At 54.0% G+C, this 22,336-nt stretch overlaps 1 protein-coding gene across 5 annotated transcripts in view; it reads right to left on the bottom strand.

Annotated features, from left to right (window-relative positions):
- Nucleotides 1-13,667, bottom strand: part of CHST15 (carbohydrate sulfotransferase 15) — a 79,449-nt gene extending 65,782 nt beyond the window's left edge. The window contains exon 1 of one of the 5 annotated variants that reach the window (XM_053910007.1): nt 13,485-13,667. The gene's annotated coding sequence lies outside the window, so the exon portion shown is untranslated. Of the gene's footprint in view, nt 1-11,712; nt 12,057-12,287; nt 12,409-12,778; nt 12,954-13,484 lie in introns of those variants that run through there. The other 4 variants (XM_053910010.1, XM_053910012.1, XM_053910008.1 and 1 more) reach the window with 4 other exon arrangements.
- Between the last annotated feature and the right edge of the window lie 8,669 nt (nt 13,668-22,336).

The raw sequence follows: 22,336 nt of genomic DNA on the forward strand, positions 1-22,336 counted from the left end.
CAGCAGAGTGATGGAAAATGTACAGTAATCACATCCAAGGAATCCGGTCCAGAAACACAAAGAGAGTCACAGTCCAGGTCCCAACACAGACTGGGGACAAAAAAGGCTCATTCCTGAGGATCGCTGTCCCCCTCTTGGCCATGGAAGGATTGTAATTCTCCTTAGAAGAATGATTATAATCACTGCCGATTCCATCAAGGGTTCTCAGCTAAAGAGCTTAACATGTGCCTACACACGCAGGTGCACGGGCACACGCACAGCTGTCCAGGGCTCCCCCCCGCCGAAGACATGACGAAGGACTGGAGTAGGTGTATTTCTTTCGAAAAGCTCCATGGGAGTTCCGATGCAGCACCCTGATTTACAGCCAGAGAGCTTCCTGCAAAGTTTACTTCTCACTACAATTGTAGAAGCGCATTACAACATCAATGACAACGAGGTGTATCCGTGGGGATCTTGACAGATGGACTTTCTGAAGCATCCAGAACATCCCGGCCATAAAACACTTCTATCTACTGCATCAGAATTTAAATGGCACCTGAAAACAAGTGCATGAGAAGCTAGAATGGGGACACGGCTCAACACTTCAGGATGAACCCCCAGCCACGCAAGCCGCCCGCCCCAGGAGGTGCCCCCGCCGGCCCGCGCGGGTCTGCCAATGCTCTGGCCCAACATAATGCTTCAAAAACAACTTCATAATGTACCCTGAAGTCACAGCCACAGCCCCTTGTTTATGGGCTCAGCCAGATCAGATAAAATTTCATTCTCTGAATTGGTTCCTAATTTAATTATTCCCCGGATAAGCGTTGGCCTCCTGTTGCCGCAGGGAGAAAGAACGAGAAGGCACTGGCGCCACAAGCCGTAGCTCGTTTGGCAGCTGGTGGCGGACCAGCCACCCTCCGGCCTCCATCAGGTCAGAGGGGGTTACAACAGCGGGCTCGGGCAAGGTGGTCACCAACCGTCCACCCCAAGCCGGTCAAGAGGGTGACTGGGTTTTATGAAGAGCTTAGGAAGAGCATTCAGGACAACTGAAACCAGGGCTGAGTCCTGGCTCCGTGTGACCTCTTGGGGCCTCAGTTTCCCCATCTACAAAATGGACCCAGACTATGATCCCCTGAAGGCCTTTCCTAGCTCTAATAAATTCAGACAATTCAGATGGGAAACAGAAACCCATCTGAGAATTAAGCCTTCCCTAGGGCCAGGAAAAGAGCATGTAAAAAAATAAACGAATCTTATTATTAAGAGCAAGTAAAAATATCTCATAAACCATAACCCTAGAAATGGAAACATGTGTCCACACAAAAACTTGTACATGAATGTTTATAGCAGATTACCAAGACTCCAAAGTCGGAGACAACCCAAACGTCTATAAAATGTGATCCATCCATCCAATGGAATACGATTTGGCCATCAAAAGGAATGCCAAACTGGTCCATTCTACAACATGGGTCAACTGTAAAACCATGATGCTGGGTGCAAGCCAGTTACAGAAAAACGCGAAAAGCAAAAACAAAACAAAACACAAAAACGCGCGCACGCGCGCACACACACACACACACACACACACACACAGGTGTTATTTATACGATTCCAGTCATACACAAGTCCAGAGCAGAAAAACTGATAGAGACAGAAGATGCCTCACTGCTTAGGACTGGGGGAGCGGGGGGCTGTGCATGAGGGAAGTGGGGGCTGACCGCGAATGGGCAAAGGCTCTCTTTCTGAGATGATGGAATGTTCTCAAATTGAATGTGGTGCTGGCTGCACATATCTGTAAATACACTCAAAACTACTGAATCATATGCTTTAAATGGATGGATTTAATTTAAATGTGTGGTATGTGATCTCAAGTAAGCTGTTTGAAAAGGGAAGAGGTTAGGAGCGCCTGGGTGGCTCAGTCGGTTGGGCGTCCGACTTCGGCTTGGGTCGCGATCTCGCGGTTTGTGAGTTTGAGCCCCGCGTCGGGCTCTGTGCAGACAGCTCGGAGCCCGGAGCCTGCTTCGGAGCCTGCTTGGGAGCCTGTGCCTCCCTCCCTCTCTGCCCCTCCCCCACTCACACTCTGACTCTCTCTCCTTCAAAAATCGATAAACGTTAAAAAAAATTTTAAAACGAATAATAATAAGGGAATAGGTTGAATGGACCAAAAAAAAAGCAGTCTGTTGCATAATTTTTAAAAATAAATTCGATGAGAACTTTGTAAGCTAAATATACCTACACACATATACATATACACACATCCACACGCGTGCACACACACCTCCCCAAACAGTTCTATAGCTTCAGGGCTGGTCCAAGAGGCACAAGGCTGATTTTCAGTGGGCAAATCTCCTTCTTCCACAATCCAAAAAAACCGCTGACTCAGACGTGGGCAGGCCTGCATTTTTCTACTGATTTGTTTCAGTTTTAACAGCCGAAAGCAAATTTCCTTTCTACCCCTAATGGCAACCGAGATTTCATCTAATTTTTGATACCTCATTTTACTACATCATTAATGCATCAATTACAATGCAAATTTTGTCCAAGGCAAAGGATCCCTGGATTTTGCAACAGTCGACCTGTGGGCGAATGATTTATTTTATTTTATTTTATTTTATTTTTGCCTGGAAGGTGCTTCTGACGAGGAGGTCTCATTTGCTAAGTGCCCATTGTCTTCTGCACACCTTTCCACATCTCATTTCTCACAGAGACTGCTACAGCGAGTACAAATAGCTTTTCAAAGTTAGGACGACACAAATGTCAGGCTGCTCCCACTCTCATTAATCAGAGCGTCCCTTCAGCCTCTTATTTATTCCGACTGATAACTTGCTTAGGCAAGTTCAGCATGTCCTAAAAGCAGCTATTTCCTCTGACTCTCAGGACAGTGCACTTGGGTCGCTGGCCCAATCCGGGGTCGCACAGGGCCCTTCTGGATCTGACAATCTTTTATTAAGAACTATGACGGGGAACGAGGTGGGGTCGCATCACCGCGGGTTGGGCTGAAGATGACCACGGAAAAGGCAACCGTGAGTTTCTCGCACTTCAAGAACACCCAGACGCCCAGGAAGTGGTGCTTCCTAAACGCTCACCATCTCTGAGGCAGGGCAATGTTTCTTTCAGATAAGGAATGTTCACTGATGGGTCAAAGTAAGAACCAAACATGGAAAGTTCCACGCTTAACACTGGATGGCCCATCAGGGCAGTGCTGGAGCTAGCATCCCAGCTCTCCATACCTCTCTCCTCAGACCGTCTCCCTGCCTCGCTTCCTCTCCCACGTGCGGCTCAGCATCCCTGGAGCCCAAGGAAGGAAAAGTTCCCAAGCAGAGGGAGGCCTGACACTCCTTCGGTCAAGATGCTCTTTTCAAGATGGCGATGGGGAGGGCCAGAGGGTTCCTGCTGCCTCAACCGAGTCCGGTCCTAAAGTAACAGCGTGCAGCGTCCGAGGAGGAGCTGGTCCCAACCAAGGGGAGGATCCTGGGTAGCTGGGAAGCAGGGACAAGTGGGCCTTGGTACCAGAGAACCAGGGGCCAGAGGTGGGGTCCCCCAGGCCCTGCCAGGAACCCCCGTGTCCCCTTCTCCTCTGCCCTCCACCCTGTGATGGAGAGTTTGCCAGGGGGTTGGGGACAAGCCTAGATTTGGGGCTGGCCGACATATCACCCAGGTTGGCTGTCCCCAACAGGCCGGCTGACTTCCACTTCTCCATTTGTTGAGTCACTTGGAGACAGGGTTTCCATCTGGGGCTGCCACCCTCCAACACACACACACACACACACACACACACACACACACACACCACTGGAAGCAGAGGTCCTAGCCCAGCACAACTGCAGCCCCCCACCTCTCACTCTGGAGAAGAGGGCGGAGACCAGCTAAGCGGTAAAACTCCGTCTCCACCAAATGTCTGACAAAGCAGGGCTGTTCTCTGGAAAATGAAAAGGCTAACCCGTCCCCAAGAATCTCATGGAGGATGACATCCCACAGAGGCCTTCGGAGTTCAACCATGAACCGGAAATGAGAACGTCCTGCCCGCCCCCCCCGCCTCCTCCAGACCACAGGACGGACCCCAAACGCCCATTCTTCTCCACATCTTCCTGGAGCGACAATAATTCTGAAATCAATGTCTGGTTACGTGGCCCCGAGATGAGCCAGCTGTGGTCCATCCCCTACCTGGGATGTCCAGGAAACGGAGGTCACAGGAGCCACACAATCCCACGGGACCGGGGCCCAAATCGGGCCATCCTCCTAGTGGCTGCTGCTTACCAGAACATGACCCGGAATGCACACTGGGAGGCACAAGCGCTCAGCCCAGACTCCCCGAGGCAACCCCGCTCTTTGGTAATCCTGGAGATCCCTTACGTGCACAAGCAAATATGGTTGTGTGTGTGTGTACATTTGGAAGACTCTTTATATAAACAGGTTCACAAATCAGAGGAAATAATCCTCTGTAGACCAATAGTCTGATTTGGGGTTTGGAAATTATGGCCGCAATAAATACACGCCAGGATATACTTTATATTTTTAATGCAAATATTTACATTCCAAACAAAGGCGCCTGGAATTTAAAGACAAGCCATTATGCCAGCTATAAGAAACACTAACAGCCCCCACATTTCTTCCCTGAGTAGATGGCTCCTGTTTATATTTCTGAAACACCAACCAAATTTCCATAACATTTCCCCCCAAGGCTCTCAAGACACATACACACACACGAAGCTGTTTAGTGGCCCAAAACCCTAATGCCAGGAAATCCAAGGTTATTGCATGAGGCTCTTGACTCCTTCAAAAATTTAGTGGCAAGCGTTAACTCCTGTACCGGGGCACCAAATCGGGGACTCTTTTCTACCTTCTGGGTGCACACCCAGAGGCCCGCGTAAGATCCGTAACAGTCTGGGAGAAATGGGTTTTTCGAAGAATCATTTTCATTAGTTCAATAAACGGCAGGCCTCCCCCAACTCTTTGGGGGCCTAGCTGTAAGCGGGTCCCCTAGAAACCTTCCTCAACCTTGAGAGGCTCCCCGGGCTAGGGAAAGCAGACGGCACTCAGGAAACTGGAAGATGATGCAAGGTGAGATAGGTTCAAGGTGGAGTTCAAAGCAGAACACGGAAGGTCAGAAGAGGAAAGGAACACTTGGACGGGGGACAAAGGGGCTCAGGGGGGATGTGGCAGAGACGATACGAGTTACCGGCAGAGGTTTCCTGAAGGTGGCGATGGGGCCCCACGGGAGCGGGGGGGGGGGGGGGGGGGGGGGGGGGGAGGCAGACGCGGTTCTCCCGGCCAGGCTCGTGGTCAGCACATACCTCCACTCCTTGTGAACTGCCTCACGGTTTAGAACGCAGCCTCGGGGTCCACGGCTAATCATTTACTCACTGTGGCGACCACTCCCACGCTCTGCAGATACAAGTAGCCGACAAGGCCTTGCTGCCTAACTTCAATGCCCCCCTGCCCTAATGGACACCATCTGTCAGCCCCCACCAAGGGCCAGGCCCCAGGCTCCACACTTACTACTGGATGTCAGCAAGGGACTCGTCTTGCTCGCTCCTGACGTCTCCTCCCACATGCACAGCACTCCGCCTGTGTGTCTACACCTGGTGGTATCTACACTATCCCAGGAGCGTGGAACAAGGATCTGGATGTGAGTGAGTGACCCAGTCCTGCCTTTTCTCACCCAGAGCAGGCCTGCCACCCCACCAGCTGCCCAGGGAGGTGGGGGTTGCCCCCGGGGCGGCTGCAACTTCCCCATTCTGCCTGTGACTGGGGGGGTGGGGGGGGCAGGGGGCGCCCTCAGTTCGGGACTACGATGCCCCCATGCCCACCAGCTACATTCTCCAACGTAGGCTTCAGTCGAGGACAGATGCCACATTTTTATCTCCACTCATCTCTCTCTCTCTCTCTCTCTCTCTCTCTCTCTCTCTCTCGGTTCAGAAGCTGTCCAGGAAGAGGGGCTCAATTTGGGGAGCCCCCTGGAGCCCTAAATTGTGCTACTTCTAATACTCAAAACACAATACAAAGTAGAAATCATTAACCCCCTTTACCAATGACAAAACTGAGGCACAAGATGGGTAGGCCAGTCGCTCAGGGTTACGGTAAAGGAGCAAAGAAACAAAGGATGGGGCGCCTGGGTGGCTCATTCAGCTGAGCCACTGACTTCAGCTCAGGTCACGATCTCATGGTTCCTGACTTCTAGCCCCGTATGGGGCTTGCTATTGACAGCATAGAGCCTGCTTCGGATCCTCTGTCCCTGCTCCCCTCTCCGAAATAAATAAACATTAGAAAGAAAAGAAAAGAAAAGAAAAGAAAAGAAAAGAAAAGAAAAGAAAAGAAAAGAAAAGAAAAGAAAAGAAAAGAAAACACAGAGGGACTCCCTCCCTGGTCAGCATGGTGCCAGGCTCACCCACCCCCTGAGCTGCCCCGCCAAGGGTCTCTAAGGGATTGAACACCCAGGCTAAAAGAACGTCTGCATGGAGGCACCAAACCTCTGATTCGCTGCAAATGTGAAGGGGCTGAAATTCACTTCCATCGGCGTGTGTGAGTAAACAGGTGTCACGAGGGGCAGACAGAGCTCCCCGGCCCCTTCCATCGAGGGCATGAGACAGGAATGCACTTCTGCAGACCTCTCAGACTCTGGGATGCAGGTTCCAACCTGAGAGCAAAGATGCCCCAGGCCCTCGGGGCGGGTCCCCACAAGGGCACAGCAGAGCAGGACAGAAGTTCCCCCGTGACCCGGGGCTGCCCTGGCAGGGACAGAATCACCACCCCTCACGGTCTTCCCCTCCTGCTCCAGACCACCACTGTCTTTTCCACCCCAGGGAGCAGAGGAATCAAAAGGAGGGTATCCCATTTCAAGAGAAAATGTAAAAAAGACCAGGTTCCAGCACAATGTAGGAAAAAATAATTATGCCTGGTCTGCATCTAATTATTTGCCCATGTTGGGGTAGTTTCCAGGCACCTGGGTGACTAGGCTGCCTGCTTCAATATTTTCACCACAAACACAATTCTGGAAAGTGTCCAAGTTTCCATTATAATGACACCCTCTACTCCTGATGATCTGCCAACCTCACTTTCTTCCGAGAGCCGAAAGGCCGGGGCCAGGACGAGTTCGAGAAACGTGAAGTAGGTGTCAGGGGGAGCCCTGGGCCAGCAACGAGGCCCCTGCAAGCCTGCTCAGGACTCTTGGAAGCTTACAGCGGGGCTCAAGATGTAACATCCGAACGCAAGCTGTCCCCGCACGTCTCCGGCGAGAGCTGCCTGATCTGCCCTCTGCTTCACTGTGACAAGTGGGGAACACAGCCGAACTGACCCACGGCCTGCCCACGGGGTCCGCTGAAAGGGTCACAAAGTGGCCGTTTACCCGGCCCCTGCTCACACTCACACACACACACACACACACACACACACACACACAAAGAAACAGGCCTGAGAGGTAAAGCAGCCAGCCAAAGAAAACCGGAACAGGATCTACAGGATCCAAGGTGTCCTGGGGCTCCTGGCCTTATGAGGTCCCGAAGGCAGAATCTGTTGAAATCGTGCGCCCCCTTCTGAAATCCACCCACCTACCATCTTCATGAAAAGTTGTCCCCGCAATTTCCAGGCGTTCAGAGACGTCCTCTGTCCTTGGTTATGAGCTCCAGCACTCAAGAGTACAAGAGTGCTTCCTGTGCGCCAGGCCCTGCTCCGAGCACCTGGCGGGTGTCGACTCACGTATGAGACAGCGGCCCGTCAGGCCGGGGGACGAAGTCACTCCAGACCACTGCGACCTCGGAGCCGCCGCTAACCATGTCCTTCCTGCCAGCGGTGTTACATAACCAACTTGTGCAAGCTTTGCCTTGCCCACTAATTGGGTGCTGCCCTGGCTGTGTGCTTCCTCTGCCTCCCCCCCCGCCCCAACCCAGCGCACTTGGCCCTGGGCCCACACCTGGGGCGATGCATCAATGCCTCCCATCATCACCGCCGCCGAAACGCCTAAGGTTCCTCACACCCCTTTTGAAACCAGCAGGGACTGAAAACCTGCTTTCCAGGGCCACCTCCCCCTAACGTAGCATTTGCTGATTCACACCCACCTTCCCCTTCTGGGGAAGCCACAGTTTTTACCCTGTACCCTGTCTTCTTTCCCTCCAGACCCTGCTGTCGTTCCCTCATCCTTCCTCCTGGACACCTGGGTGGCTGAAAGCTCGGTCTGTGTGATCTCAAGCAGCCTCCCCGCCCTCTAATAGAGACAAAGGGGGACACCTGTCCGACCTGCCTGGCACAGGGCCAGCTGGGAACCAGTGGGGACCCAGCCAGTGACAGCTGTTGTGACCAAATGTCCGCCTCCCCAGCCCCTATATGTTAAAAAAAAAAAACCAAGGGGCGCCTGGGTGGCTCAGTCGGTGAAGCGTCCGACTTCGGCTCAGGTCACGATCTCACGGTCCGTGAGTTCGAGCCCCGCGTCGGGGCTCTGGGCTGATGGCTCAGAGCCTGGAGCCTGCTTCCGATTCCGTGTCTCCCTCTCTCTCTGCCCCTCCCCCATTCATGTTCTGTCTCTCTGTCTCAAAAATAAATAAATGTTAAAAAAAAGATTAAAAACAAAAAAAAAACTGTATTGGCCCAAATCAACACTAAGCCTTTACTTTTCTTCCTGGCTACCTAAACGGGATAGACTAACTAGATAACTGCCACCTTTAAGCTTGCTTCATGCTGCGAAAACATGGGTCATCTTCTCCGGCTTTATTGTAAAGGACGAGCATCTCGGGAAGGAAAGCAGACCTCCGCACTGGAGAACAATAAAGAAATACATTGTGCACGTCAAAACACTCGGTCTCCCGACACCTGCTCGGCTAAGCGAGAACACAATCTCCTGGCTCACGTGACAGGCACAAAATCACCCACGGAAGTAACTGAATATACTCCCCGGCCTCCCAACAGACAGACTGGAAGGGAAGACAGGCGGCATGATTCTGAACAATGACTGAAAACATCACTGCCAAACGACATACTGCTGGAGAGATGCCCGCCAGCTGACTGCTCACTTAAGTGACACTCCCATGCCAGCTACTACTGTTAAGTTTTATTTATTTATTTGCGAGAGACAGAGACGGCACGAGTCGGGGAGGGGCAGAGAGGGAGAGAGAGAATCCCAAGCAGGCTCCACGCTGCCAGCACAGAGCCCGGCGCGGGGCTCGCTCCATCCCACCAACTGCAAGATCATGACCCAAGCAGAAACCAGGAGTCCGAGGGGCACCTGGGGGGGGCTCAGCTGGTTAAGCGTCTGACTCCTGATTTCAGCTCAGGTCGCGATCTCACGGTTCGTGAGCGGGAGCCCTGCACGGGGGAGTAGTTTGACATCTGCACTAATAGGGTGGAGCCTGAGATACTCTCTCCCTCTCTCTCTGCCCCTCCCCTGCCCATGCTGGCGCTCTCTCTCTCTCTCTCTCAAAATAAATAAAACTTAAAAAAAAAATGAAAGGAAAAGAAAAGAAACCAGGAGTCAGACGCTTAACTGGCTGAGCCACCCAACTTTCCCCAGCTACTACTTTTAAAGGTAGTGTCTGCTTTTAGAATTTAAGAACATTCCCGTCTCTGACACATGGTTCCAAATTGTATCTTTGCAATCCTGGACCTAGAGGCACTAGGAAGGGGAAGGGGTCCAAACATACGGACAGGATCTGGGGGTTTCCAAGAGGCTCCAGCCCCGCGTGGTGGGATGTAAGGGCAGGCCCAGGAGCTACAGATCGGGGGCAGGGGCTGACTCCCCACTTTCAGGCTTTCAACTGCTGTGAGCCTCGGTTTCCACATCTGTCAAAGGAGACTCCTCCCCCAACAACCCACCCCTTCCAGCACTGTTCTTGCCCTACTGTCCTTCCCAGCTCGAGGTCTGTCCATCTGGTACAGGCATTTCTGTCTGCCCCCCCTTCTGTGAGGGCTGGGGCTGTGCCCGTCTTACCACCGTAGCACCCCCCAGATGCTCCACCCTGGGATCTATTTGGTAAATGAAATCATATAAAAAGTCTTAGTAGCGTCACTTCCCACGTGATGGGTCTCCATCAGGTAGCTACTGATTGAGTGTGTGACACACACGTGTGTGACAGAGCCTGGCACATGGCGCTTAGTCCCTGGGCCCTTGGGGAAGGGGGGGGGGGGGGTGAGCCACAAGTCCTACCATGTATCACATCTCCCTGATGGTAGGACACCCCTCCCATTATACAGACACGGGGCCAGATGTCAAACTTCAGACCTCCTGGCAATACAACCACCCCAACCTTTTACTCCCCTTCTAGAATGAGAACCCACACTTGAATGTCCACGCTTGAGAATTCTCCTGAAAACAAACAAGACCCGCCAAGTCTGTTTCTTTCCAACTGGCCGAGGCCGAGTCAAAGCTGCCCCCTATAGGTGGGGCATGGTTCACCCATTCAGGGCAGCCCCAGAATCCCCCTCCTCTCCTTCTCCCCCCGCACTTGCAAGGGCGATTTCCAGCTGGGTCCTACATGGCCTTGGACAACCACAATCTAATCACAGCCCAGACTAATCTAAAGCTTCTGATAGTGCAGGTTCAAAGGGCCTGAGGTTCCTGTGGCCCAGCTGGTTAACCTGGAGTTTCTTTTACACTCTTCTCCAAACACCAAATAAACACAATCCACTTCCCAACCTCTCCCAACCTTTCCTGCAAACACTGCCTCTTCCAGACGCAGGGATTAATCTTCTCTCTTTCTGGCAGGTAGAAAACCAAATGCCTTGGCTCTCCTGGCCAGGGGCAGCAGCAACAGAGGAGAGAAAGGTACAGAAAGAGAAGCCTGCACAGAAGCCACAGCGACGGTGCCGGGATCCCTGGCCGAGACCGTGGTTCGGGCACCACAAGCTCTAGTCATCAAAGAAAAGCAAGGCATACCTGTACCCCACTGTGGGCAGACCTGCCCCCTCCCCCTGCCCTGGCCATCCTCCCCCCACCCCTGCTCCCCATACCTGGATGAATTCATGCTGCTTGCTTCACCCACAAGCCAGCTCACTGCAGTCATGCATTGATCAGAAAAGACAGACGCTGTTGAATTTCCTTCCCAGGAGCCTAGAGACGGTTCTCCTGGGGACCTTGAAGGGAAGCCCAGACCCGCAGCTCTACTTCTGGCTCAAACCCACGCTGAGAGGGAGACCATGGCAAGCAGCCCCACCTTGCTGGCTCAGCCTCCTCGTCCAGGACGAGGCAAAAAGAACATTTTCCTGCCAATCTTCCAGGAGTATTGTAGAGAAAAACTTATTTGATAAAAACCACCTAATTAAAAGATATTTTTATGCACACGCTATTTTAAGCAAAAGCATGTATGACTCCAATGTGTTTAGGTAGCAATCAAAACATCCCGATTCAACATTCAGTTTGTAAAACCCCTAAGTGCCACGTTCTGTAAGGGAGGATTCCTGATTTTCCAAGGGATGGGGGGGCAGGAAGGCTGGGATGGAGAGCGGGGTGGGAAGGTCCTAGAGGAACTTCGGGCAAATCTCCAAACCTGGGTTTCCTCCGGGGCCCCGCAGGGCGTGCACATGCCCTCAAGGTGCCTTTCTGCTCGGCGGGCTGGCTGCCCTCATGGCAACTGCAGCTGATAAAGAGGGGCTGGGGGGCACTACGGAGGAGCCCAGAAGCGGAGCCCCCCCCCCCACCCCCCCACCCCCCCGCTCCGCTTCACTGAACGCCGCGCCAAATCCCTTCACGGGGAGTCCTGGGGCTTCCTGAGAGCACAACTTCATCCCCCAAACTCCGCGCCATCAACTCACCCGGTGTGAACACGCGGGGGACGGGGCACACGGGGGGCCCCCCCGGAGATCTAGCCTCAGCCCCAGCCTCGCCGCCTGCTTCTCGAGCCTCCCTACGCGAGGCGCAGACGTCCAGCCGCCAGCAGCCGGCAAGCGAGCCCCCGCCTCCTGTGTCTCCGCCGGCCTCTCCAGCCGCGAGGGCCACGCCAGGGCGCGGGGCGGGCGGGCAACGTGGGCACCAGGACCGCGACGGGGCGGCCAGGCAGCCGCGCCCAGGACCCAGGCGGCTCCGAATCCCAAACACACACGCACACACGCGCGCGCACGCCGGCCAATCCATTCGCCCGGAGGAGTCGGAAGGCGCTTTCCCGGCTCTTCATTCATTCCCCAAAGGCGAGGTTCCTTCACCCGGCCGCCTCCATCCCGCCCTCCCAGGGGGCTCCGAGAGGGCCCACTGCGCCACGCGTCCTCTCCACCCGCACCCGCACCCGCAGCCCAACGCCCCGGCGCTCCGGCACGATCGCCGCCGCCTCCCCGGCTCCCCCACGGCTTCGGCGCCCCGCAGCCCCCGCTCCCCGCCGCCGCGCCGCTCAGACCTGCCGCGCTCGGCTCGCCGCGCCCAGCCGGCCGGGGCCGCCGCCGCCGCCGCCGAGAAGCGCCGGCAACTCCCGAGTCCCGCCGCCTCCCGAGCCACGGCCGGCAGCCGGGAGGGGGCAGGGGGCGGAGGGCCGAGAGGAAGGAGGAGGGGGCGGGGAGCAAAAGTTCAGGCCGCTCCGGGCCCGGCCGCGCCCCCGTCTCCTCCCACGCCCGCCCCCGCGGTGTCCCCGGCCGGACCGGGTCCCACACGCGTGGGTGCCTGGGGACCCCCCCTCCCCCGCCGCGTCCTCCCGCCTCCTCGGCCCAAAGCGCCCGTGGCACCGGAGCGGGAGGTCCGGGGGTGGCTGCCAGCCAGGGTCGGGGAGAGAGAGAGGCGGCTGCCCACTTACCTGCCCCGGGCTGCGCCTGGAAACTTCCCCGAAGTGCGCGGGGGAGCCGAGCATCTGGCTGGGGGAATTCCCGCCCCCCTCCCCCGACCACCACCACCCACCCGGCGCGCGCTCACACGGTGAAAGCACCGGTCTGTCTGTCGGTCGGTCCGTCCTCCGCCTGCAGCTTCCAGAGCGGGGCGGCGCGGGGGCGCCCCGACTCCGACTCCCGGGGCCGTTCTTCTGGGCAGCCGGCCCGTGCGTGCCCCGCGGCGTGCGCCCCCCGCCGGCCTCCGGCCGTCCGCAGCGCCACCACCCCTTCGCCTCGTCCCCTGTCCCCGAGCTCCGGCTGCATTCTCTCGAGCCAAGGAGGGGGCACGCGAGTCCCGGCGCCGCCGCCGCCGCCGCCGCCGCCGCCGCCGGGCAGCCCTTCCCGCGGGGTCGCCGGCGCGCGGGGTGCCCGGAGGCGGCCGGGACCGGCGGCGAGGGGACGCCCCCGCTGATGTCCGCAGGGGGGGGGGGGCGCGGGGGGGGCTTCGGGAGACTGGGCCGAGGGGCAGGGGGCTCAAACCTGCCTCGGCTCGGCGCGCTCGCAAGTTCATTGTCTGCCTGGGCCGCCGCCGCCGCCGCCGCCGCCGCGCCGGGAGCGCCGCGGGGAGTGAGGCTGCGCGCAGCCTCCGCCGGCCCGGACTCCCTACGCCCAGCCCCGCCGCCGCCCGCGCCGCCCGGCCGGAACGCGGAGGGGCGCCGGAAGCCGGAGCTCCGAGCCAGACCTCCGCCCGCCGCTCCTCGCCGCCCCCACCCCCGCGCCTGGCACCCAACTTGTACCTGAGAAGCCGGAGTCCAGCCCCGGAGCCTCTGCGGCTCGGGCTCCGCGGGAGCGCGCCCAGCCCGGCGCCTCGAGCCCCGCATCCAGGGCGCGTCAACCTGACTCCCCGAGCGCAGGGAGGAAAAGTTTGGGAGTGACGTGCGGATGGCGAATGAAACCTCCGAAGAGAACCCTCCCCCCGCCCCATGTCGCGCTGACACAGCTCGAGTCTGGAATGTGAGATCAAGGCGTGTGCGCCGCGCGGTGGGTTTGGTCCCCGCCCCCTCCCCTTCCGAGTAAACACGGTTTGTGTGATGCGGTGATTCCAAATAGAAAGCAAACCGAAACCCCTGAAGTCTGCCCGCGACGCTCTGCCAGAGACATTTTTAACGAACTTGGCGGTCTGCAGCCAGCCCATACATTGATATGCAAGGCCACGGCGCTGGTGGGTTCTGCGCCGTCTGTTGTATTTTTGCAGCCCGCGAAGCCTCTCCCGGGCTCTTTGGCCCAGCCTGTTTGCTTCTACCGGGAGGGAAGGCTCCGCGGGACCGGGAGCCCTGCCGCAGTGGCCGGGAGGCTCCTGCTCCAGGAAACCACCTGGGCCGTCCCAGGCCAAGGAACCGGCCCCGGTGGTCGACTCCCTGACCCTTGACCAAAGATGCCATCAGTTAAAGAAAAGACGCTGGATTTTTGGAAGACTCAACTCAGGGGGCGCTTGGAGCAACCAAGCCCAGCCTCTCAGGAAACAGGTCCAAGGGACAGAAAAAAAACATCTTTGTCTTCAGTCACACAGCCTTTTGCCTGCCCATGTCCCCATGGCCATGGTCCAGCATCCTCTGGCTCAAAGCAGCCAGAAGTGGAGCTGAAAGTCTTTCCTATGCTGCAGAGTGCTGGCCCGCCGCTGAGGGGTGCTTCCTGATCCTGCCTTTCCCCCTTTCCTCTTGTTCTGAAAAAGCTGATCTGTATTGCCCGAGGCTTCCTCTCACCCCCCAGAAACTATAGCCTGCCCTGAGGTCGTCAACTTGTGCTCGGCCTCCATGGCAACTAATGCAGAGGTCACAATCAGAGGATTATAACTGCAGATGGGAAGCTGGATGAGAGGGGAATTCTTCAAAACTGTGTCTTGTTTTCCTGCAAATAATGCCTCTTACATAAAATCTACCAAGAAAGCGGCAGCAAAGAGACCAGCCTCGGAATCTCAGACTACATTGCGTTCTCCATATAGACTCCGCTTGGTGATTTTCGCTCATTATTATTATTATTTTTTTTTAAACGAAACCCTTTTTCTGAAAATACAATGAGCTGCTTTTTGCAGGGTTCACAATTCCCAATAGATGATGATGCCATTTTTCAAGGTCTTACACACGTTGTGGCTTCGGGGCTTATTTATTGGCTCCCAAGAAAAGCCTGCCTTTCAGTGAAGTTTATATACTCGAGTAATTGCATGGGGGGGGGGGGGGGGGGTGGCACAGTGCAGGGTGCTGTTAAAGAGGGTTAGTTGTACATGTGTCTGCAAGGGAGGCCCTGGGCCAGGCAGCTGTCAGACCAGAGTGTGCAATGGGTTTAAACAAACACAGGGAAGGTTCTATGGAAACACTGAGGAGGAAATCCGCTCCTGTAAGGCCTCCATGGCCACACATACCTCGGTCTTTCCTCTCCTCCCTCCAAGTAAACACATGACCCCGTTATGGAGATGGCTCTGGGCCCACCCAGATCACTTTCAAATTCAGGTGTCGGAAGTCACAGTTGACACGGAGCAAATTGTTTTTGAGTAAAATCACGGTACCGCTTTGATCTGAATTCCAACAGGGACTTTCCAAAGGTATGTATGCACGTGCCCGAGATCAACTAGAGGGCAATTTTTGCCCTCCACACTCAACGTTTCAAAAAATTACCCGAGAATTGCACTTTGCCTATGATTCTGGAGGGTTGAGAGAACACCCCAAAGCCAGACGTGTGAATGACCGAACGGGTAGACGGATGGATGTGTAACTGAGAGAGAATGAAGCCAACATGACATTGGCAGCTAATGGGTGGAAACATGAAGATAATTTAAAGAAACAAACATCCCCTTCCCCATATGCACACCCTGAGGCTTCCATAACTCTGGAGTTAAAATGCCCGGGTTCGGGGCGCCTGGGTGGCTCAGTCGGTTAGGCGTCCGACTTCAGCTCAGGTCACGATCTCGCGGTCCGTGAGTTCGAGCCCCGCGTCGGGCTCTGGGCTGATGGCTCAGAGCCTGGAGCCTGCTTCCGATTCTGTGTCTCCCTCTCTCTCTGCCCCTCCCCAGTTCGTGCCCTGTCTCTCTCTGTCCCAAAAATAAATAAAACGTTAAAAAAAAAAAAATTTTAAATGCCCGGGTTCAAACCATACCTCTCATACCTACTAGCTGAGTACCTTGGGCGTGTCACTTTCTGTTGGGATAATAGCACCTACTAGTAGTAAATCGAATCAGTGATCCCATGGGGATATTACACTTCCACACCCTTGTCACAGCCTCGTAGAGCATGGAATATATTTCCCCATTCCAAGATTTTGGACTTGGCCGTATGACTCACTTTAGACAATGAGATTTTAGAGGATGTTAGTGAATGAGGAGATTGATATGTGTTGCAGGGCTGGGCTTCCTCTCTTGTGCTCTGGTGGCTCGTAATGAGAAGAGGACATCCCAAGAAGCTGCCGTCTCTTCCAGCAAGCCTCCAGAATAACCACACATGGAGCAGACCCGAACTCAACTGGCAGCCTGGGACGAAGTCACCCCATCGACAGCTGGACGCAGAACTGCCTCAGCCAACCTACAGACGCATGGGCAAGGGAGGAAATGCTTGTAAGCCGCTCAGTGCTGGAGTTTGTTACGCAGCATTATTGTGGCAGTAGCTGACTGATACATTCCCTTGGCGGGGGCTTGTGTGAAGATTAACGTCAGAATGTTTGAAAAAACACTAAGCACAAATCTTGGCACATCGCAAGAGCTCAGAAATATTAGCTATGATTAGCAGTCAGCATTAGAAAGGAATTTTGTGCAGAACAGTCACGTAACAACTTTTTGGACCAATAAATTGAACCGGTGAACAGGTATTGCTTGAATAGAGATTCTATAGGACGCAGTGCAAGCACATCAGAAAACTGGAAGGCCAGGGACCTCTCATGGCTACCGAGTCACATTCATTCACTCATTCATTCAGCAGACATTCCCTGAACACCTGCTCTGTGCCACACACTGGAGTGCATATTGGAGCCGCCAAGATGACCAAGTCTCCATTCCCTCCTAGGGATGGGGACACACAGAGCCCCTCCATGTGATAAGCACTCTGCTAACCACTTTCCTGTTCTGCTAAGCACTTTCCTACGCTACATCCTTGGACCACAACAGCCTTGTGAGCCTTGGCTCACAACAGCCTTGTGAGCCGGCCATGCTTATCCTCATTTTTCAGGCAAGGAGACAGAGGCTCAGAAACCAAACAACCCAGGAAAAGCACCGAAGCCTCTCCTATACCATTAGTGTGAGCTGATGCCAACGAATTCGAGTTAATGGCAGGCACGCCTGATGGGAAAGTGCAGCGAGAACCAAGTTAAGGGGTGAACGCAGCGTGGGCCACTCTCCACGCCACGTACGTGCTAAGTGCTTCGGAAATACTGAGGCTCAGAAGACCCAGGCTCTGAGCCACCAGCTGTCTATGAGACCTGGAGCCCTTCTCTGGCCTTCAGCGTCTCCAGCTGGAGGACTGAAAGCCCCGGCCTGGCATTTTACAGAGCTGTGAACTCCAGACGAATTGCTATTGGGAGTCCCTTTGCAAGGGATTAAGGGATGGGAGTCATGTTTCTGAAAGGACCCGGACCCCATAATCTGAAAGTGGGGACAGCAGACCCCTCAGAAGGAAAGGAGATAAGGCCGGGCCTTGAGCACTACTTGCTACAGGCCCCAGCTCAACAGCAGAAACTTTGCCACTGGCCATTCCATTAGAGCACGGAGACCGGAGCCAGTGGGGTCTCCCAAGGGCCTCCCACTGCGATGCCAAAGCCACTGAAAGAAAACCAGTTTAAATGCCTAAGGCCATCCTTATCAGCTGACGCCTTCATTTGCAATGAGCACTTGACCAGAGAACCAGAGACCGGGATGAAGTTGTGATTCACTTTCACCTTGTCCCCACATCTGAGGTTGTTTCCAAGGGGACAGCATGGGGGTGGAGGGCTGCTGGAAGCTCCCCGTGCGGGGAGGGGCCGCACCTGGGTGTGAGGGGTCCTCGGGGATCCTCGCACAGGCCCTCGCTCTGTGGACCTGGCTTCAGATCCCTGCCACCAGCAACGACCTGCCTCCAGCTCTGTGACTTTGACAAATTTAGACTGCTCGGTAACCTGAAGTGCATTTCAATTTCATAAATTTAGAAATGCTCTGGTTAGACAGATCCCTTCTGCAGTAATGCATCCATTAAGTGCACTTTCCGCCAATTTTGGTATGCTAATCCATCACAAATCGACGTGAGATTTAGGTTCTTGTGAAAATTTCCTACACCCGATCCAAAAACCTCTACCGGATTGAGGGTACTAACAACTCGCGGTTCCTTAAAGCTGCAGACTTCGACTCTGCGTCGAAACTTCTCCACGGAAGGGAGAAGCAGGGCCGGCTTCAAACAAGCATTAGAACCTGTGTTCGCACCTGAGAGCTGCCTACTCCCCCGAGAGAAACGGCTCCCTTACTCCTAAGATGCTGCCACAGCCTGAAGGCGTCCACAGGCTGCATCTCAGAGTTCCCGGCTGAGAAATCTGAAGCGCTGTAAGCCCAGGGGGGCCAGGAACGGGGGCCTATGCATGTCAGCACTCGGAGCCCCTCGCTCAGCGCCTGGCGTGGCAGGTGCCCCCGGTAAATGCCTGGTGAGTGACCCCACTGGAACCCCCTGGCTTGATTAGCGCCTTCCTTGTCCGCCAGACTTAACTTCCTGTGATTTTCACTCTTGCCTAGAATCCGATGCCTTCCCCGCCCAATGAAGATTGGAGGTCCTAAAAGCACAGGCAGAAACCTCTGAAGGAAAATCAGTTGAGGACCCCAAGTGATTTGAGCGATGACAGCACCATGGGAACAGCCTCTTTATTCTGCAGTATCTGAGGCCAGGAGTGAATGTAGGGCCCGTAATTGGCGATACAAAGACCGTGCGGGTGATGAAAGAGACATAATGTCATCGCTATCACCGCCCGAGACTCTGTTGCTACCAATTGTCGGAGGGCAGCGCCTACTCACCAGAGGTTTTGAGCTGCATAATCGACATTTTGCCAATGAGGTGAAAGTTTATAGCCGGTAGCATTTCCACTCGCTTCTGTCATAAGAGCTACAATCCACCCAAGAGCAAAAATGAGCTGTTGACTTGGTCAATTTAGAGCGGCCTCCTGCCCTAGATGTGAAATACCTGGGCCTTCTAAATAAATTTCATTTTCCTGGCTGAGCATGTAATGCAGTCAAATGTTACAGAGCGGTGCTGGGGAGGATAATGGGAATAACACCCACACACAGAGAGGCTCTGAGTCGACTGTTCGTGATTTTCACTCCCTCCCCGCCCGGCCTCGCTGCTGGGTCCAACCCAGACCCGCTGTGTGCTTTGCAACAGCCATTTCTATGAATGCCCCCATCACGCACCTGCCCCGGTGCCTGATGCAGAAGCCCCAGTGTCATCCTTCGCTCTTGTACCTCCAATCAGCCACCATCCTCCTCCCAAGCCTGGCTCGCCTTAGAAGCCTGGGAGGATTTTAAAATTCAGATTCCTGGGCTTCGAAACCCGAGATTCCGTTTCTATAGGTCGGGCGCGGGGCCCAGGAATCTGAATCTCTGGCATGGTACCTAGGAATCTGTGTATTTCGCGAGCTCCCCCAGTGCCCAGTGGAGTTGAGAACTGCTAGTTTGGACCCATCTCATCTCTCCCTTGGGACCTGTTGCAGTAAGCTCTAGCTACTCTCCCTGCCTCCTCTCCTTGACCTCCACGAACTGTTTTTTTTTTCTACATACGCAGCTGGGATCTTTCCAACACACAAATCTGATCGGGCTAGCCCCATAATTAAATATTTGTGACCCCTCCCCTGCACCTGCAAGGTGACTCATGTTTACATTGCAGTCCTGCCTCTTCTCTGGGCCTGTCTTACTCCATGGCTCTCGTACCCTCCTGTGCTCCATTCACACTGCTTCCCAAAGTGACTCACGGACAACAGACATGGTGGCTCTATGACAATGGCATCAGAAAACATCGGTGTCCATTTCTAGGGACTACCTGCTCTCAGATGGAAACTAGACAAAAGGCAGCTCCTTAGAAGTTGCTTTAATGGCATCAAAACCCAGTGGGTCTCTTCCATAAATGCCGTTGGGAGGGGCACCTGGGTGGCCCAGTCTGTTAAGCGTCTGACGTCGGTTCAGGTCATGATCTTACAGTTTGTGAGTTCGAGCCCCGCACCGGGATCCGTGCGGACAGCTCAGAGCCTGGAGCCTGCTTCGGATTCTGTGTCTCCCTCTCTCTGTGCCCCTCCCCCACTCATGCTCTGTCTCTGTCTCTCAAAAATAAATAAATGTTAACATAAATAAATAAATAAATAAATAAATAAATAAATAAATGCTGTTGGGAAAAACCGGATAGTCACATGCAAAAGAATGAAATTAGACTACTATCTCACACCACACACAAGAACTAACTCAAAAGGGATTACAGACTTGAACGTAAGACCTAAAACCACAAAACTCCCAGAAGAAAACATAGACGGTAAGGGCCCTGACACTGGTCTTGGTGATGACTTTTTGGATCTGACTCCAAAAGCCAAGGCAACAAAAGCAAAAATAAGCAAGCAGCACTACATCAAACCAAAAAGCCCCACACGACGAAACAAAGCATCAACAAAATGAAAAGGCAACCTACTGGATGGGAGAGATAATCTGCCAAATCATAGATCTGATAAGGGGTTAATCTCCAAAATATCAAGAACTCCTACAACTCAAAAGCAAAGAAAAGAAAATGGGCAGAGATCCCAAATAAACATGTTTTCCAAGAAGACATACAAACGGCCAAGAGACACATGAAAAGATGCTCGACATCCCTAATCGCTAGGGAAACGCAAATCAAAGCACAGTGAGATGCCACCTCACACCTGCTAGCGTGGCAAGTATCAAAAGGACCAGAAATAACCAGGGTTGGCAAGAACGTGGAGAGAAGGGAACCCTCGTGCCCTGTTGGTGGGATTGCAAACTGGGGTGGCCACCCTAGACAACCGTGCAGAGGTTCCTCAAAAAGTTAAAGATAGAAATCGATCCAGCAATTCTGCTTCTGAGTATTTATTTGAAAAACGGTGAAAACATGAATTTGGAAAGATGTGTGTGCCCCTAGGTTCACTGCAGTGGTATTTACAATAGGCAGGATGTGGAAGCAAGATAGGTGGCCATCGACGGATGAGCGGGTAAAGAAGATGTACAGGCTTGGTCAGACTCGGGGTAGATATTTCTGACAAGAAGACCTGGCGGATGGTGATGTGTGTTTCCAGCAGAAGCACATGACTTCTGGCTGTCTTTCTTCTTGGGATGTTGCTAGCTAACAATGTTTCTAAATCCAAAACTATAACATCCAAAATCCACTATTCTTTCGTCATTTCTTGGATGGAACACTCCTAGAAAAGAAAAGTTTTCCTTGACTATTATCGGCTTACCTTGTGGTATAGTTAGTAAAGAGAAGGCAAGATAAACGCTTCATTTTTTCATTTACTGTTTTCAGAATTATGGCTCGGGGCCGCCTGGCTGGCTCCGTCGGTAGAGTGGGAGCCTCTTGATCTCGGGGTTGTGAGATCTCAGCGTGTACAGCCTGCTTTAAAAAAATAAGGAAATAAAATAAGAGAATGAAAAATTAAATAAATTAAATTAAATTAAAAAAAAAAAATCCATGGCTTGGTTCTCCAGCATCCTACGGTGGTGACCGATTAGATTTACTTTTGTCGTTGCTTTAATCCTTGTTGGATCGATGGCCTTATAAGAAAAGGAAAAAAGAGAGATCTCTTTCTCCAAACATGCACAAAAGGGAGGTCACGTGAGCACACGGCCCGAAGCCAAGAGTGGGGGCATCAGTATGAAATCGACCTGGCTGGCACCTTGGTCTTTGACTTCTCAGCCTCCAGAGCTGTGAGAAAACAAGCTTCTGTTGTCTAAGCAAAACAAAACAAAACAAAACAAAAACCCGGACCAAAACCCAGCGAGAGGGTGGCTGCGGCTGTGGCGTGGTATGGGGTCCTCCAAGGCTGTGAGCGCCCTGTTCGGGGGCCTTCCCTCCGACCTGGCTGAACCTTGCTCGCTACACTTGGGGCACTTGGTGAACGAATGAGCTGCAGGGTCCCGGGCTTGGGTTCTGCGCTCAATGACTTGCCTGGTTTGCTACGAGACCCTGGGTGGGCCCCTTCCCCTCTCTGGGCCTCACATCCCTGCTCCTGACACGAAAGATGGAACCGGATTAGCTCTTGGAACTGTGCTCTCGCCAAAACGGGTCATTAGCGTCCTTATTACTAGAGGTGACGGGAGGTGTTCATTCTCTGTATCGGTCTTCTATTGCTGTGAAACAAATTACCCCAAATTCAGCGGCTTCGGTCAATACCCATCTGTTACCTCGCAGCGCCGTAGGTCGGAAGTCTGGTGGGCTATCTTCTGCAGGTGTCACGAGAATGAGGCCAAGGTGTCAGCCACGCTGGGCTCTCATCTGCAGGTCCCGGGGAAGAAACCACCTCCACGCTCATTCGGGTTGTTGGCAGAATCGATTTCTTTGCGGCCACGGAGGTGTCTGCTTCCTCGATGGCTGTCAGCTGGGGTTCTCTCTCTCCTCTTAGGGGCCACCCGCGTGTCTTCTCATGTGGCCTCCTCTGCCTT

This window comes from Panthera pardus, unplaced genomic scaffold, assembly GCF_024362965.1.
Source record: "Panthera pardus isolate Hobbes unplaced genomic scaffold, ASM2436296v1 HiC_scaffold_22, whole genome shotgun sequence".
Classification (NCBI taxonomy): domain Eukaryota; kingdom Metazoa; phylum Chordata; class Mammalia; order Carnivora; family Felidae; genus Panthera; species Panthera pardus.